The sequence below is a fragment of the Hyposmocoma kahamanoa genome, unplaced genomic scaffold (genome assembly GCF_003589595.1).
Source record: "Hyposmocoma kahamanoa isolate Upper Pololo Valley unplaced genomic scaffold, ASM358959v1 262, whole genome shotgun sequence".
Lineage (NCBI taxonomy): Eukaryota > Metazoa > Arthropoda > Insecta > Lepidoptera > Cosmopterigidae > Hyposmocoma > Hyposmocoma kahamanoa.
In genome coordinates, this window is record NW_020653765.1 from 1,341,339 (window position 1) to 1,356,007 (window position 14,669).

The following is a 14,669-nucleotide window of genomic DNA, read 5'->3' on the forward strand; positions in this document are numbered from 1 at the left end:
TTTCATTAACCAGCAATAGGACAAACTGACTCTATCTAAGTACATTTTTTATCTAAATTACATTCTTACGTACAGGGACTGTTTTCTTTTTTCGTGGGGAAATCCTCCTAGGGTACCTCTTTTATGGTTACATGGTTATATGGGACTTCTACCAGCTAAAACCCCCCGGTGATCTTCTCGGGTCCTCTAGTGGGGGGATCCGGGATCGTGCGCACACGGACTACACCAACGTGATTGACTGCCACGTTATTGCTGAGATTATGTCGGTAAAGCAGTTACACAGCGCGCACAGAGCGTCGAGAATCATAGTGACATTAATGTCATGTAGCGCGCATAAAGAAGACTGTTGGCAATGGCATTCCTTTGCCACGTGACAAACTCAAAATTTTAAAAAGTTAGATTTTTGTTTAATGACCTTGTTGATATCATACCAAGTGACGGGACGAACAAGTTGTGCGCCATGTGGTAAGCGACACGCCTGTCCATAAACAGTTGCAGTGTTACTGCTTTAAATCACAAAGATCTTAGTAGCACTACTACTACGCCCTTCACCTTGAGACATAGTAGACATTTCAGTAGCTATAGAGCTAGCTCCTTGTGAAAGAGTTCGTCCAAGGAAGTACTTCCACCTTACCTATTTCTGCCGCCAAGCAGTAATGTGAGCATTACTGCGATCCGATTCAGAAGGGTAAGTGTGCTGGTGAAATTACAGGCACATGGAACTTGTTTACTTATGTCTCAACATGACGCGCAGTGCCCATAAGATCTTGGCGAATTAAAGCTCTGAATGGCACTGCAACTGTTATGACCAGGCGTGTCGCTTATCAAAAGGCGCACGTGTTGTTCGCCCCATCACTTGGCATTGTAAAAAAAAAATAACTTGGAAAAAGTCCATGTGCCCATAAATCTATAATTTCAACAGCATTCTTTACCCTTCAAAACCGAAACGCAGTACTCACATTACCGCTTGTCGTAGAAATAGGTCACAAGGTGCTCTACTGCTACTAAATAATGGTAAAACAAAATAATATAATGATAATGTTAGTCGTCATAATACTTATGTAGAAGAATAAAAAAATTACAGTACTTCTATTTTGCACTAAACCTCATCACGCAGTTACCACAGCCATGTTAACTACAAGATAAATCCGATTGACAATCGGAAACAAGGTTTAACGATTGTATTCTCTAAACCCTTACAGTACGCACACAGTACCTTTACAATTGGTGGTACTAATTTACCCCGCGGTGCCTTATACAGGCGTGCAAAGTGTTAAGAATGCTGTGATCGGCGTTTGTATGTGGGTCTGGGAGAGCGTTTGACGAGAGTGTAACCAAATAGGGCTGCGGCGTGGTGAAAAATTTGCTCTTCAACCCCAGTTAATTGGGTGTCGCTATGCTTTTTTGCATGCTACATACTTGTTGAGGAGATTAACAAACTGTCCCAACCTTGATGTGATAAAGTCACATCTGCAAAATTACAACTTTTGTATTCTTAGATAATTTGTTTCATGTATTTCGCATTATTTTCATGATTTTCATGTGATAAAAGCACTTTCGATGTATTACACGTAGCTTTATTATACCTAAGGCACGATTTTTTGGGTCATATTGCCATATCATGAATATTAACAATTGATAATCATGATTTATAAAAAATCAAGCAAAAATTTTAATCATAATTAATAATAATTGCTTTCGTATATCGAGTTCTTTGGTTTTCGCGATTGTTACACATAGGAAATGAAACTACTTTTCCGGACTTAAATCGCGTTTATTTGTATTTTCAAACAAACCGGCGTTTCGGGCCCTTTACACGTCTCATGGTTACGGTTGACTGAGGTGGTACAGTCATCAACCAGTTATGTCTAATATTAATGCAAACCATCCTATTTTTTTCACTATAGTTACAAAAGTTATTAATTAAATACCTTAATTTTAATTTTATAAAAAACCATTCCAATTTACGCTACATTATGTTTTACGAATTATTTTATTTTAACAATATCAACTTTTATTAAGTTAAATGTATTATTAATTAACAATGGAAATTAGAAAACACATTAGTTGCTTTCATATTTTAGAAAAAATCATAGACAAACACTTATATCTCATTACGCCCGAAAAGCATCATTTATGACTAAAAAAACTATAATAATGAAGCAAAAAATAGTGTTACTATCACCACATGAGTTTAAAGTGTACGCACGTGCATCGTCTCTATTTTTATCTCGTTGTACGATCTTAAAGTCTGTATGTAATAACATTGTCACTGATTTGTTGTTGAGATGTTTCTGTTAGCAAATGTGACGTTGATTGCGATGGACGAGGTGCTCTTGGAATTGTTTATACTTTTTCTTGCTAATGAGTGCCAGTAGCTGATTGTACAATTTATATCCAGCACCACATCAGTCTAAATCTGCCCTCCTTGTACCATGTATATGAACTTTAGAGATAAATTGGCACCTAAGAACATATTCACATGATGAGCGTTCAACGCGCGTTAGGTTTTTGAATAACGTACACATGGTGGGCGAATTTCGGTCACTGTTTCAGTGCAATGCTTTACCCAATACTTTCTTCTTTTCGTTATTGTCATCTCCATCACGAAATATAAGAACAAATTCTTCCCAAGCCTTTCTCCTTCAAATCTTATTCGAATAATCCTTACTTGTCATTTTCCATATCACAGGACGTTTCTCAACTTCGTCTATGAATAAATCCATATTAAAGTCTTCTGTGGTACTAATTTCGAGAATAAAATTCAATTTCAATTACAAAACGCGTCTCACCGCGTCAAAAACGCGCGCTCATGTGAACGGCAGTACGGCAAATCTATGATTTCAAAGAGCGCTTCAACGCGCGTTGCCAAATGCCCGTCATTAGCGCAGCGTTGAGCGCGCATTGGCCGCTGGCATGTGAACACCTACAGCGATTTACGTTCAAAATTCGGTAAGTTGTAAGCTTGCGTTAGTGAATCGCGCGTTAAATGCTCATCATGTGAACATGCTCTTAGTTTTATAGTCGCCTAAAAAATGTCAATTACGCTGAGTTTGCTTAACAATGAAACTGAAACTAAATAAGATATTAAAAAACCGATTAGAGGGCTTTGTAGATCTAGTTTTGCTGATTCCAGATATGTTAATAGCTCAATTTCTCTAGAACTTTCGTTAGGTACGTTAGTTGTGATAAGGACAGTAGAAATAAGATCAAAACACAGTCCTTTTCAACTAAGTTACTTGGTTTGGAGAACGCTTGCCTTCCATGCGAGAGGTTCCAGGCAGCACAACTTAATCTTTCAGGATCACGTCTTAGTTTACTAAGTATCATTGTAAAAATCATTTCAGTCGAAAGACGTCTACAGCTGGACATAGGCCTCTCCCAAAGATCGCCACAACGACCGAACTGGCGGTGCTTGCATTCACCTTGTGGTTTGTTCATGTTCCGTTTTACGTTACTAATTATGATGGTATTGAAACATTATAATGTCTATTGAAAATAATGATTAATTCCCCAACTATGGATAGATATCTTTGGTAAACACTGAGTGTTACCTGGCTGTCTAGCTCATTCCCAATAGGCATACACTGTCACGTCTGTCCACTGTACTACGGTACTGATACTCTTTGACAAATTTCAACACTGCAACAAAACACTATCACTATTGATAGTATTTTGTTTGGAACATTTAGTTGCTGTGAATGTTATTGTCTATAGACTAAAGGCGTTGATTGAATAACCTATAATACTCCGGGGATCAAGACGAATACACAGTAAGTACAGTAAAAAAAAAAAATAAAAAAATTGACAAGAAACAAGACGTTATTTAAAGTATAACTTCTTTCCCTCCAAAGCCTATCGCAATGATTGCAGCAACAACATTTAAAATAATCAATTTAGTCATGTGTTTGATTCAATAAAAAATTCGCCACACTAACTAAAAAGCTTTAAAATTGATTGGAAACCGTTTTTTTTTCTTTCAATGTAACTTAAAACATTTCTCTGTACAAAACGTGCAAAAAGTATATAGGATCATTGGAACTAACCATAGGAGATCCATATTACCGATAACTACTATAATACACGTCATAATTGAAAACAACATAACAATAGCATAACACACTCAAGCCAAAATGGCGGACCTCGCGAGGGTGCTCTTAAATTTGTCTTATAAGAGTCAGTTGAATTTACTTAAAATTAAACAATAAAATTATATTTTATATCAATATTACATTACTTTTTTATTATTTTAATAGTCATAAGAAATATGATTTCACATGGAATTATTCCTAATAAATAGTAAACTCTATAAGAACAATATTTGTGAAATGTTCAAGTCAATTGAATTCTTTCTATAACGTATGTATTAATAATAATGCTAATAAGCAACCATTTGGTTTTATTACTCGTGTTTGTTTTACTGCTACTTATTGTTCAAGGAATTGAGCTTTTATGAGACCGGATCTTGAAACACGAGTTATCCATTAAAATTATCTCATACATAGTTCCTCTACTGGATCTGAACTAATAGCTTTAATGGTGTAAATATTATCCGACACTTATGAACGATATATCCTTTAAAGACTGGCTGGGTTTAACGATCTTATCTATATACCGGAGAAACTGTGAGAGAAAATAGTTAGGCTGTTTCCCTTGCACATACCTAATTCTTATTACATTTGAAATTTTTGGAAAATTGTTTATAAATGTTTTAATAACAAAAATAACGTACACACTAATAGCCCCGCACTAGGGAAACCCTGTACCGCGGGAGTCATGGACACACACGTAAATAACGAAACGAAAGTCAAAGTCAAATAACCATTTATTTAATAGGTAAAATAAATTTACACTTGAAAACGTTAGATTTAAGCTACTGCTCGTTCACTACGCTTACTTCCCTGAGAAGAAGCAATAAACTCTAGGGATTGCTCTTTTCAAATAAATTTTAATGCTATAGAATAAACTTTCAATCAAATTAGTGTGAAATCTAGAGTTATATCGTCTTTGCCTACATCTTTATCTAACACGTGGTTTTCAATTTTGTAATATGACTTTTTAATAAAAATATTTTTAATGTAGTTTTTAAACTTAGGAAACGATACACCTAATATATGCCCCGGAATCTTATTGTAAAAACGAATACAGTTCCCCATAAAACAGTTGAAATTATGTATATTTTTACGGGCATATAAAATATTTGAGTAAATGTACTATGATGTCACAGTCATGATATCAGTCTCCTTAAACTTCTCTCTGAGAGAATCATGAGAACCTAAAAGTATTTAAAAAAAGTATTATAAAAAATAAAAAATTGTATGAAGGTAATTCCACATACGTACAAAAACGTATTGCCAAGTGCATGTCTAGTGTGATCTCACTCAAAAGCCATGGCCGAGATTAAGCCCGTAGGATTGAATTACAGTGGATCAGTGTATACTAATGTGTAATGAGATATTTTGAAAATAGGCACCTGGACATCGAGTTGCGGACAACGGCCCGTTATACCACACCACACCAATACATTTTGATTGTTATTTGTGTCATGTGCTAAATGAACTACAATATTTTGACCTTTCAATTCTCAATTGGAACTTTCTCTACTAATAGCAAAGATAAATTTCAAACCATCCATTTTAAAATTCACTATCCGAAGATAAATGGCATCGACCAGTAAAATAATATCGATTTTAAATAAAGACATCACACGGCGGCGAAACGAAAGAGCGAAAGTCGAACAAAAAAACATGAAAATCGATCCAGTATCGATACGAGAATCGAGGACTTAATCGATTCAGCAAAACAATTTCTCGGCGACATGCGATTTGCCGATGCAGATGAGTTTTCTCACATTTGTAACTGGCATTTGTATAAAATATGTGCATTTATAAATAGTTTTGGATTTTACTAAAGGATGTTGTCATATCCTTAAGATTTAAGACCTTGGAGTTCTGCTATTCATTATCAATCTATTATAACTAATATTTATTTCATCGAATATCAAGATGTTTTTACTGACATCATATTCGCATATTTTTTATAAAGAAACTTTTGTAAGTCTCTCCTAGGTGGCGCTGGCGACAAAAGAGCCGTTTAAATCCAATGTAAAGATCTGCAACAAGCACGTATATAACACGACTTCCACTTTTATTTTGTTTTTATGGTTTTGGATTTCCCCATACTGTCCCATATAAAAAACATTCTGATTATAGGTTTTGTATTTTACTTATTACATGAGGAGTAAAAATCTGTTTTTTTTTCGTGTGGAAATCTTCTTAGGATAGATACCTATCCGTCGCGGGGGCAGCGCAGAGGTTATGTTGACTTCTACAGGCTTTAACCCCACGGTAGCCTTCTCGGGTGCTCTAGTGGGAGGGATTCATTTTGCACACCGGAACCTACGCAGCCAGTCTTTAAAATCTAACCTTTTTTTTTCTAACCTAACCTAATACTTCTTCTTAGAGGAGACCTGTGCTTGACAGTGGGTCGTATCAACCCATTGATGGTGTACGTGTGTAATGCTAGATACAACTGTTTCAGCAAATGCAACCCTTCAAGACCTTGTGGAGCCAATTTTGGTAACGATGCGTGCCAGTTTTTTGGGTGGAGTCGATAGCCGAGTGGCCATTTGAGACCCCGACACTCGCCGGTGGAGGTATAACTCTTCGAGTATGGTATACTCATATTATATTATCGTATGTTCAATATACATCAACTACCCTTTTCATACAATTTCTTTTGAAAAGAGTAGTTGATGTATGTGAGGCTTGAGAGTTATGTTAAGATAAAGTGGCGTTCTGTGGTCTCTGCTACCCCTCCTGTAGACTAGGGCGTGAGCTTATCATCTGAGCAACATCGTATTATCTGCTGATTCGGAATGTAGTTTAGTTGGTAAGAGTGGAGGCCCCGGTGTGGCAACAGACGCTGGTTCAAGTCCAGTAAGAGTGAAAAGTTTTTCATTGTGTTATTCAGACTTTGTATCAATAACGCAGGCTCAGTATCGATAGTTTTTTTATTTAATATTTTATTATTCAGGAATGACAACAGCCAACTTAATACATCTTACAACGATGTATTTAAGTAACAACGAACGATAACGAAAAATATTTGTCCAAATAACTTAGGCCAAAATAGTTATCCACAATGACATTAATTTTGATGGTTTATAAACGAATAGAACAAAACAAAACTCGTAGTGAGCTTAGAGAATTTTAAATTTAATTTTAATTAAGGTTTAAATTAAAATCTACAATAACTTATTTGTCGTGATGATACATGTATTAATAACATATGCTTAAGATATAACTAATGATATATTATATAATATATAATCGATAACATCTATTTATATAATTATATAAAATTAAATAAAAAAACTTTTAATTAGTTTAAATTAGTTATTAAGACATTTAAAAACGTGCAGATTATGTAACGTGTTAAGACGTTCAAAAACTTTACAAACGGTGTAGATGTTACGCATCTATTTGATATACAGATTTAACATTTTTTAAGAAACCTTCTTTACTACCAATGAAAGGATCGATTTTACTAAAGTGCACATTATAACTGTTGACAATGCGTGACAATACTGCATTCTTCCTACAGTTAGTAGAGTGGGGCGGGACGTGGAATAAAGCCGTGTGACGAGTGCGGCGCCCCGGCACCCGCAGCGCTATCTGCTCCAGACGTCAGGGCAGTCCAGACGTTCGCACAAGATGTCGTACAACAAACCCATATCCAACACCGTACGACGTTCACTCAGCGTTAGCAGCTTATACTCCTGGCAGATGTCCTTGTAAGATGAATCATCACACGGAAATCTATGCTCTAAATGACGTACGAATTTCCTCTGTATACTCTCAATCCGATTTTTGTGTACGGCGTAAGTTGGAGCCCATATTGGGCAGGCGTACTCCAATATACTGCGAACATAGGCGTAGTAAACGATTTTGAGGCTAGTGATAGATGTGAAAGGCTTACAAGTACGCATGACAAAACCCAAATTTCGGTAAGTTCCATTGACTATACTATCAATATGAAGGGAAAATGACATTTTCCCTTTTTTAGACAAGACGCCGAGATCTCTTATTGATTGTACTCTTTCTAGTACATGATCGTTGATTTTATATTTAATTGATATTGGATTCATTTTGCCCGTAAAGCTTTGGGAAACAGTAGTTAGACATTTAGAAATACTTATTGTTATTTTATTATTCACGTAATAAGACATTAAATTGTTGAGATCCTGTTGAACTAAATTACAGTCAGATATAAAATTCATTCGCATAAAAACTTTCTTCTCGGCGGCATAAAAAAGGTGTTTAGCGCTACTGAAGCGTGTGTGAATATCATAAATATACGCATTATAAAGGAGAGGTCCAAGATATGAGCCCTGTGGGACACCTGATGGCACAGAAGTGAAGTCAGATCTATATCCACCAAGTGCGGCTGCCTGAGAGCGATTGTACAGATATGACGTGATCCACCTCAACACATCACCATGTATTCCTAACGATTCCAGTTTTTGAAGCAGAATAGACTGGTCCACATGATCAAGAGCTTTCTCAGAGTCCATGTAGATCACATCAACCTGTCCTCAATTTTCCATCTGATCTAATACAAAGTTCGTATATAAAGCTAAGTTAGATATAGTAGAGCGACCCATCAGGAAACCATGTTGGGATGTAGTTATACTTCGAGTTATCACTGGGTAAATGTGCAGGCATACTATTTTTCCAAATATTTTAGCTACGGTGTTCAGGATAGATATTAGATGGTAGTTATTAACCACATATTTGCATCCTTTTTTATGAACGGGATAATATTGGCTCTTTTCCAAATTGCAGGAAAGACACATTGAATTAAAGATTTATTGAGAAGAATAGAAATTGGAAGAGTCAATGACTTAGTACAATTGGATAGAAAAATCGGAGTTATTTCATCACAACCCGCGCCTTTGGGTATGTCCATGCTATTGAAGTGTTTCTCCACTACTAATTCTGATATACGTATTTGTGATATTGTATTATTGCCATAATATAAACTATGATGACTAGATGAGGTGGTATTCTGTGCTGACATAATAAACGCATCCTCAAAAAACTCATTAAATACGTTACAAATCTGTTGCCCCTCTGAGGAAGTTGCATTACCATTAGTGAAAGCTTTGGGATAATTGGAGCCTCCTCGTTTTGGTTTCACATACGTCCAACAATATTTAGAAGTATTCCGTATATTATATTTAGTGTTTTAGTGAATTCTCTGAAACTCCCCTCTTACAATCCCTTCATGCGGTTCCTTAATATAGAGCATTCGTCATAGTCGTCGCGTAATATTGTACTTGGTACTTGGTACTTGGTGCAACGGGCTGGTTTCCGCAACTCGACGACAAAGCGCCTATTTTGCGTGTGGTGGGTGCAGGGTCCTACTCGTGCCACCCAAGCTCCTCCAGGAATCTCAGCAGCCTCCTTGGTTTGCTGAAGACTTCGGGGAGCGACCTTGGCACTCCAAGGTACTTTGCCCTGTAGTTGGCCACGCCGGAGCACTGGAGTAGGATGTGCGCAGCCGTTTCCTCCCCCTCCATGCACGCTCTGCATAGAGGGCTGTCTGTGATACCTAAATTGAAAAGGTGTTTATTGTATGGACCATGACCCGTTAGGGCGGCAGTTAGAGTGCGAAGCTCTTGCCTTTTAAGTTTAATTAGTATTCGAGATAGACTGGCATTGAGCGTTGGGAGTGCTTCCCTCGCCTGTCTACAAACCGTAAGGGTGGTCCATGTGTTATTATGTAAAGATTTTGTACCTTTGTGTATAGTTGTTCTGGACCATTGGCAGGGGAGGGACACTATCGGTTCTGGTCCTACAGCGTCCGTCTCCGACCCTTTCCTGGCTAGTTCATCTGCTGCATCATTGCCACGTGAGCCGCTGTGTCCTTTAATCCACTGAAGAGTTACGTGGTTTTGTATACATACCTCCATGAGTGCTTGATGGCATTCGTAAATGAGCCCTGAGTTTATGTCATAGCTATTCAGTGCTTGAAGTACTGACATACTGTCGGAGAGTATTCGAATGAAGTAGTTCTTTACTCTTCTCGCTATGATTGCTTCTGCCGCCAACTTGATGCCCATGCATTCAGCCTGGAATACTGTGTTGTGGTCACCAAGCGGTGCTGATATCCTAATATTGAGGTCTTCTGAGAATACCCCAGTACCTGTTCCTGAGTTTGTTTTAGATCCGTCAGTGAAGACTCGGACCTCTCTGGGGTTCAGTCCTTCGTTGGGATCTTCAAATAATTGTATCTTGTATTTTTTGTCAAAGATGTATTGTTTTGGGATCCTATCCACAACCGCCTCCAGTAGCGGTTCCTCATTGACAGTCTTGTAAAGGATTTCTGTGTGTGGGGTCCTCATGTGCTTCCAAAGGCCGGCTCTGTTTAGACGCACTGCTGTTGACGCCGCTTCCTGTCTGATGAACAGTGGGAGGGGTCGAAGGTCCAGCATTGCTTCGAGGGCCGCAGTTGGAGTTGTCCTCATGCAGCCGGTCGTCGCCATGCAGGCGAGTCTTTGGAATTTGTGCGTAATATTGTAATATTAAAGAAGAAACATTATTAAATCTATATCACGAATGGATGTATCATATACACTCATTGCCTCTACCCTTAGAGCGTCTGCACACTACGTCCGTTTCATATCAGTTCCGAATCCGGGAAATGACGATCCAAAATGTCAAAGGGATAATTTTATCTCTAGGTGTACAAGCGACATCCAAAGTGAGATCGAGTTTTTTAGATTTGTATAGTCTCGGATTCGTTCCGAATCTGCCTCCGTGGCCGAACGATTACCATGCATGCCGGACTGTTACGCAGAGGTCCTGGAATTGAATAATTAATTTCCCAGGGCGGGTGAAATATGTGTATGCCCTGCATTTATTTCTCTCGTGAGTTTGGGTGTAATTTGCGGTTGTCTAAGTGTGTCCATGGCACCCGCGACAAAGGGTTACCTTAGTCCGGGGCTTAAAAAAAATACAAAGAATACGAATCGGATACAGTGTGCAAATGCGTTTAGTTTATAGTTAAGGTTGTCGCCAGCGATCGTTTTAAATTATTTGATAACATCGTATGTCATTTTACAGCGCCCCTAGCGGTCACAAGAAGTAACATTTTACCGACTTCGAAAAAGGGGGAGGTTCTCAATTCGACTGTGTTTTTTTTTGTGAACCGATTTTGATAATTTATTTTTTGTTGGAAAGATGATACCTTAGTCCCATTTAAATTTGAAGAAAATATTCCACCTCTTTTTCGCGCTTCGCGGCAACTGATTCCAATGAAATTTGGCAAATATATGTAATTCCACGACCTTTTGAGGTCGGTCTTTTTAGTACTCTGTGAGATTATTGTAAACAACTATTTTAGGTGATCAAGCGGACAAATGTCACTCGGATCATTCACACAAAAGTCCGATAAATATGACTGTTTTTAAAAAAATATATATTAAGATAATACAGACTCGAAATCCGTACTCCTTTTTAATTAATTTCTCGCCTTTAATATTTGTTAAAAATATCATATTTGCTTTCTGTATATTTTGTTCATTAACAATGCAAAACTTAGGTGTGTTGTGATCCTGAATTGGACTTATGTGCTTTAATCGACCGATGTATTGATTTAAATGAATGATTTGTAGGCCTCAAGTCTCCTTACAGGTAAAAATGACTTGTAAAAAGTGTATTGTCTAATAAAATCGTCTTTTTATAGTATTGATGGTTCGTCTAGACACGGAGTTGAATTATATCCTAAGACCATATCGTTGAAGGATACCTATAGCCAGAAATAATAATAATAACGCACACACTCAACATAAGATCTTAACCTTGGACACACACATAGACAACCACAAATTATACCTAAACTCACGAGAGAAATAAATGCAGGTCATACAAATATTTTTGCCGGCTCGGGAATCGATCCTAAAACTTCTGCATGGTATAGCATGGTAATCGTTCGGCCACTGAGGCAGTTAAATGAAAAGTTAAAAAGAAATGTATGATGATCCAAGAGGTATTGTTGCAATAAATCGCTCTCTTGTTGTAATAAGGACACATCTATAAAGTTACAACTTTTCAGGACAGAGGTTCAGAGATTCTTCGTGCGAAATTAGTCGGTAACTTTTTTAAGTTTAAATAGGACTTCTTACTTATTAAAAATAATTTTAACCTTGAAAACACCTGTCAAGACACAAAAGAAAATTCCACTGTTCACTATGGTACATGATACAGCATCAACTAATCTTGATCGTTAATCCATATTTTAGTTGTCTTATTGTAACTAAAACTTACTTGCTTAAGATCATTTATAAAATCCAAAAGAGAGTCTCCTATTGATCGTAGGTTATTTTTAAAAAACCGTACCTATTGAGTATTGTCTATCTCTTGATGTCACTACATACCATCCTGTATATTGGTTGTTTTAATTGGCCACCAATATTTATTGTTGCGATGAACATATCACGGGCCGCTCCGACATAAGTCAGCTTCTGTTGATCGTGATTCTCCATTTTGTATCAGAGTATACGATAAGTGGGACAGGGAATACTGTGGAGTAGATCTTGGAATATATTTAATATTTATTTATTTATTTATTCAAACATCTATCAGTAGAGCTCCTTGTGGAAGAGTTCGTCCAGGGAAGTACTGCCACCTTACCTATTTCTGCCGCCAAACAGTAATGTGAGCATCACGTTCCGGTTTATAAGGTTAAGGGTACTGATGAAATTACAGGCACATGGGACTTGTCAACTTATATCCCAGGGTGACGGGCGCAGAGGCAATGCCCCTCAGATCTTTGCGATTTAAAGGTCTGAGTGGCACTGCAACTGTTATAGACAGGCGTGTAGCTCACCATCAGGCGCACGACTTGTTCGTCCCGTCTCTTGATATTATAAAAAAATAAATCATTTATTAGATTAACATTTTTTGGTTGTTACATAGCTATCATAAAATTTTAATAGTACTAACATAATCCTGTCATGGCATTACAATTGAAAATATAACAAATTCAAATAACATTTTTTGAAAGAAAATTTATGTAAACTAACATGCAACAAAAATAATACGTATTTCTCAAACAAAACTTTTGCAGGCAATAAAACTGTTTTTTTTATTCGTCAGAATATGCTATAAAATTTTTAGTAAATAAGTTATACTGCGTTTGAGAAGAAATGTCTTTGAGCATTGTGTTAAAATTTTTAATAACCATTATAAATTGTCCTGTGAGCCATTTGTAATAATCATTGCAAATGGTCTGTTACTTTAAACCAAATTAAAATAAAAAGTAACAGTGCATAACTAATAAAACACAAATAAAACAAGCAGTAACACGAAGTTTTTTTGATGCATATTTAGCTAGGAAGTGTTCTGCTTTATCTATTTGGATTCGTTTACGTGTTTTCTTGATATATTGTTTTTCTAATGGACCACATATGTTTAATAATGACTAAAGTTGAAATTGAAATTCGATACAATTTAAATGTAAAAGCTTGAGTCTTACAAAACAATGCCTTTAAAAACATCTAAATTAGTTTTAGTGATAAAAAATATTGTATTACTAACTCTACTCCATACCATTACAAAACCAAGAGATAGCAATTTAACGAAGCAGCATCACAACGTCTTCATTTATTGAATAAGAAACAAGAACAAAAAAGCGGATTACAATATCAATTTAGGAAAGTGAACCGAGAAATTTATTGTTATGTTGCATGTAAATATTGTTGCGCTGAGATCGTGTACCTTTTGTTTTCGCTAATTGCTAGCAGGAATTGATGGCTAAACAGTAGTCGGTCGAAGTACTTAAAAACTAAATTATGAAATGAAACCAATGAAATAATTTATTGCAGTCTAAATCAATGTAAAATTAAAAATTTAAATCAAATACTACTAAGTCATTAATTAAAAAAATAAATATTGACAATAAAAACTAATTATAATAAATAACATAAAATTGTAATTATATCCGTGGTAGCCTAACGGTTTGACCTTCCGCCTCTCAAGCAGAGGGCGTGGGTTCGATGCTTGCACCTCTGCGTTTTCGGAATTTATGTACGAAATTTACTGCAAGTTTTTTGGTGAAGGTAAACAGTATCGTGACGAAACCTGCACACATCTGCAAAGCATTAATGGTGTGTGAAGTTCCAATCGACTTTAGGCCCGCATGTGAGAGGAAGACTGTGCCCAATAGTGGGACTATATTGTATAGGCTAACTAATATTGTAATTAAGATTACATAACATCAATAAAAAGAAATGAAATGACGTTACCATTGAACATTAAAATTTGTTAAAAAAATATACACAGTCAAAAAGATCTTGCTGAAAAAGGTAGAAATAGTTATTTACTATATCATTATCATCCTCAATACATTGTACGTGCCGGGGCAGGGCACGGATCCAACCTATGGCATGATAATATCAATGCCTCCAATAAACACTACGCCAACAAAATTATTTGGTCATTTCTGTTTTTATTTTGTTTCTTTATTTTTGTTTTCAAAATTCATTTTTATGCTTTTCCTCGAATTTTGTTTTTGCTTCTTTAATCTTTTTCACAAAATTTGGAGAGCATGGTATTAGCCGCTCACGCGATGCGCTCATCCTACCGCAGAATGGCGACTATTTG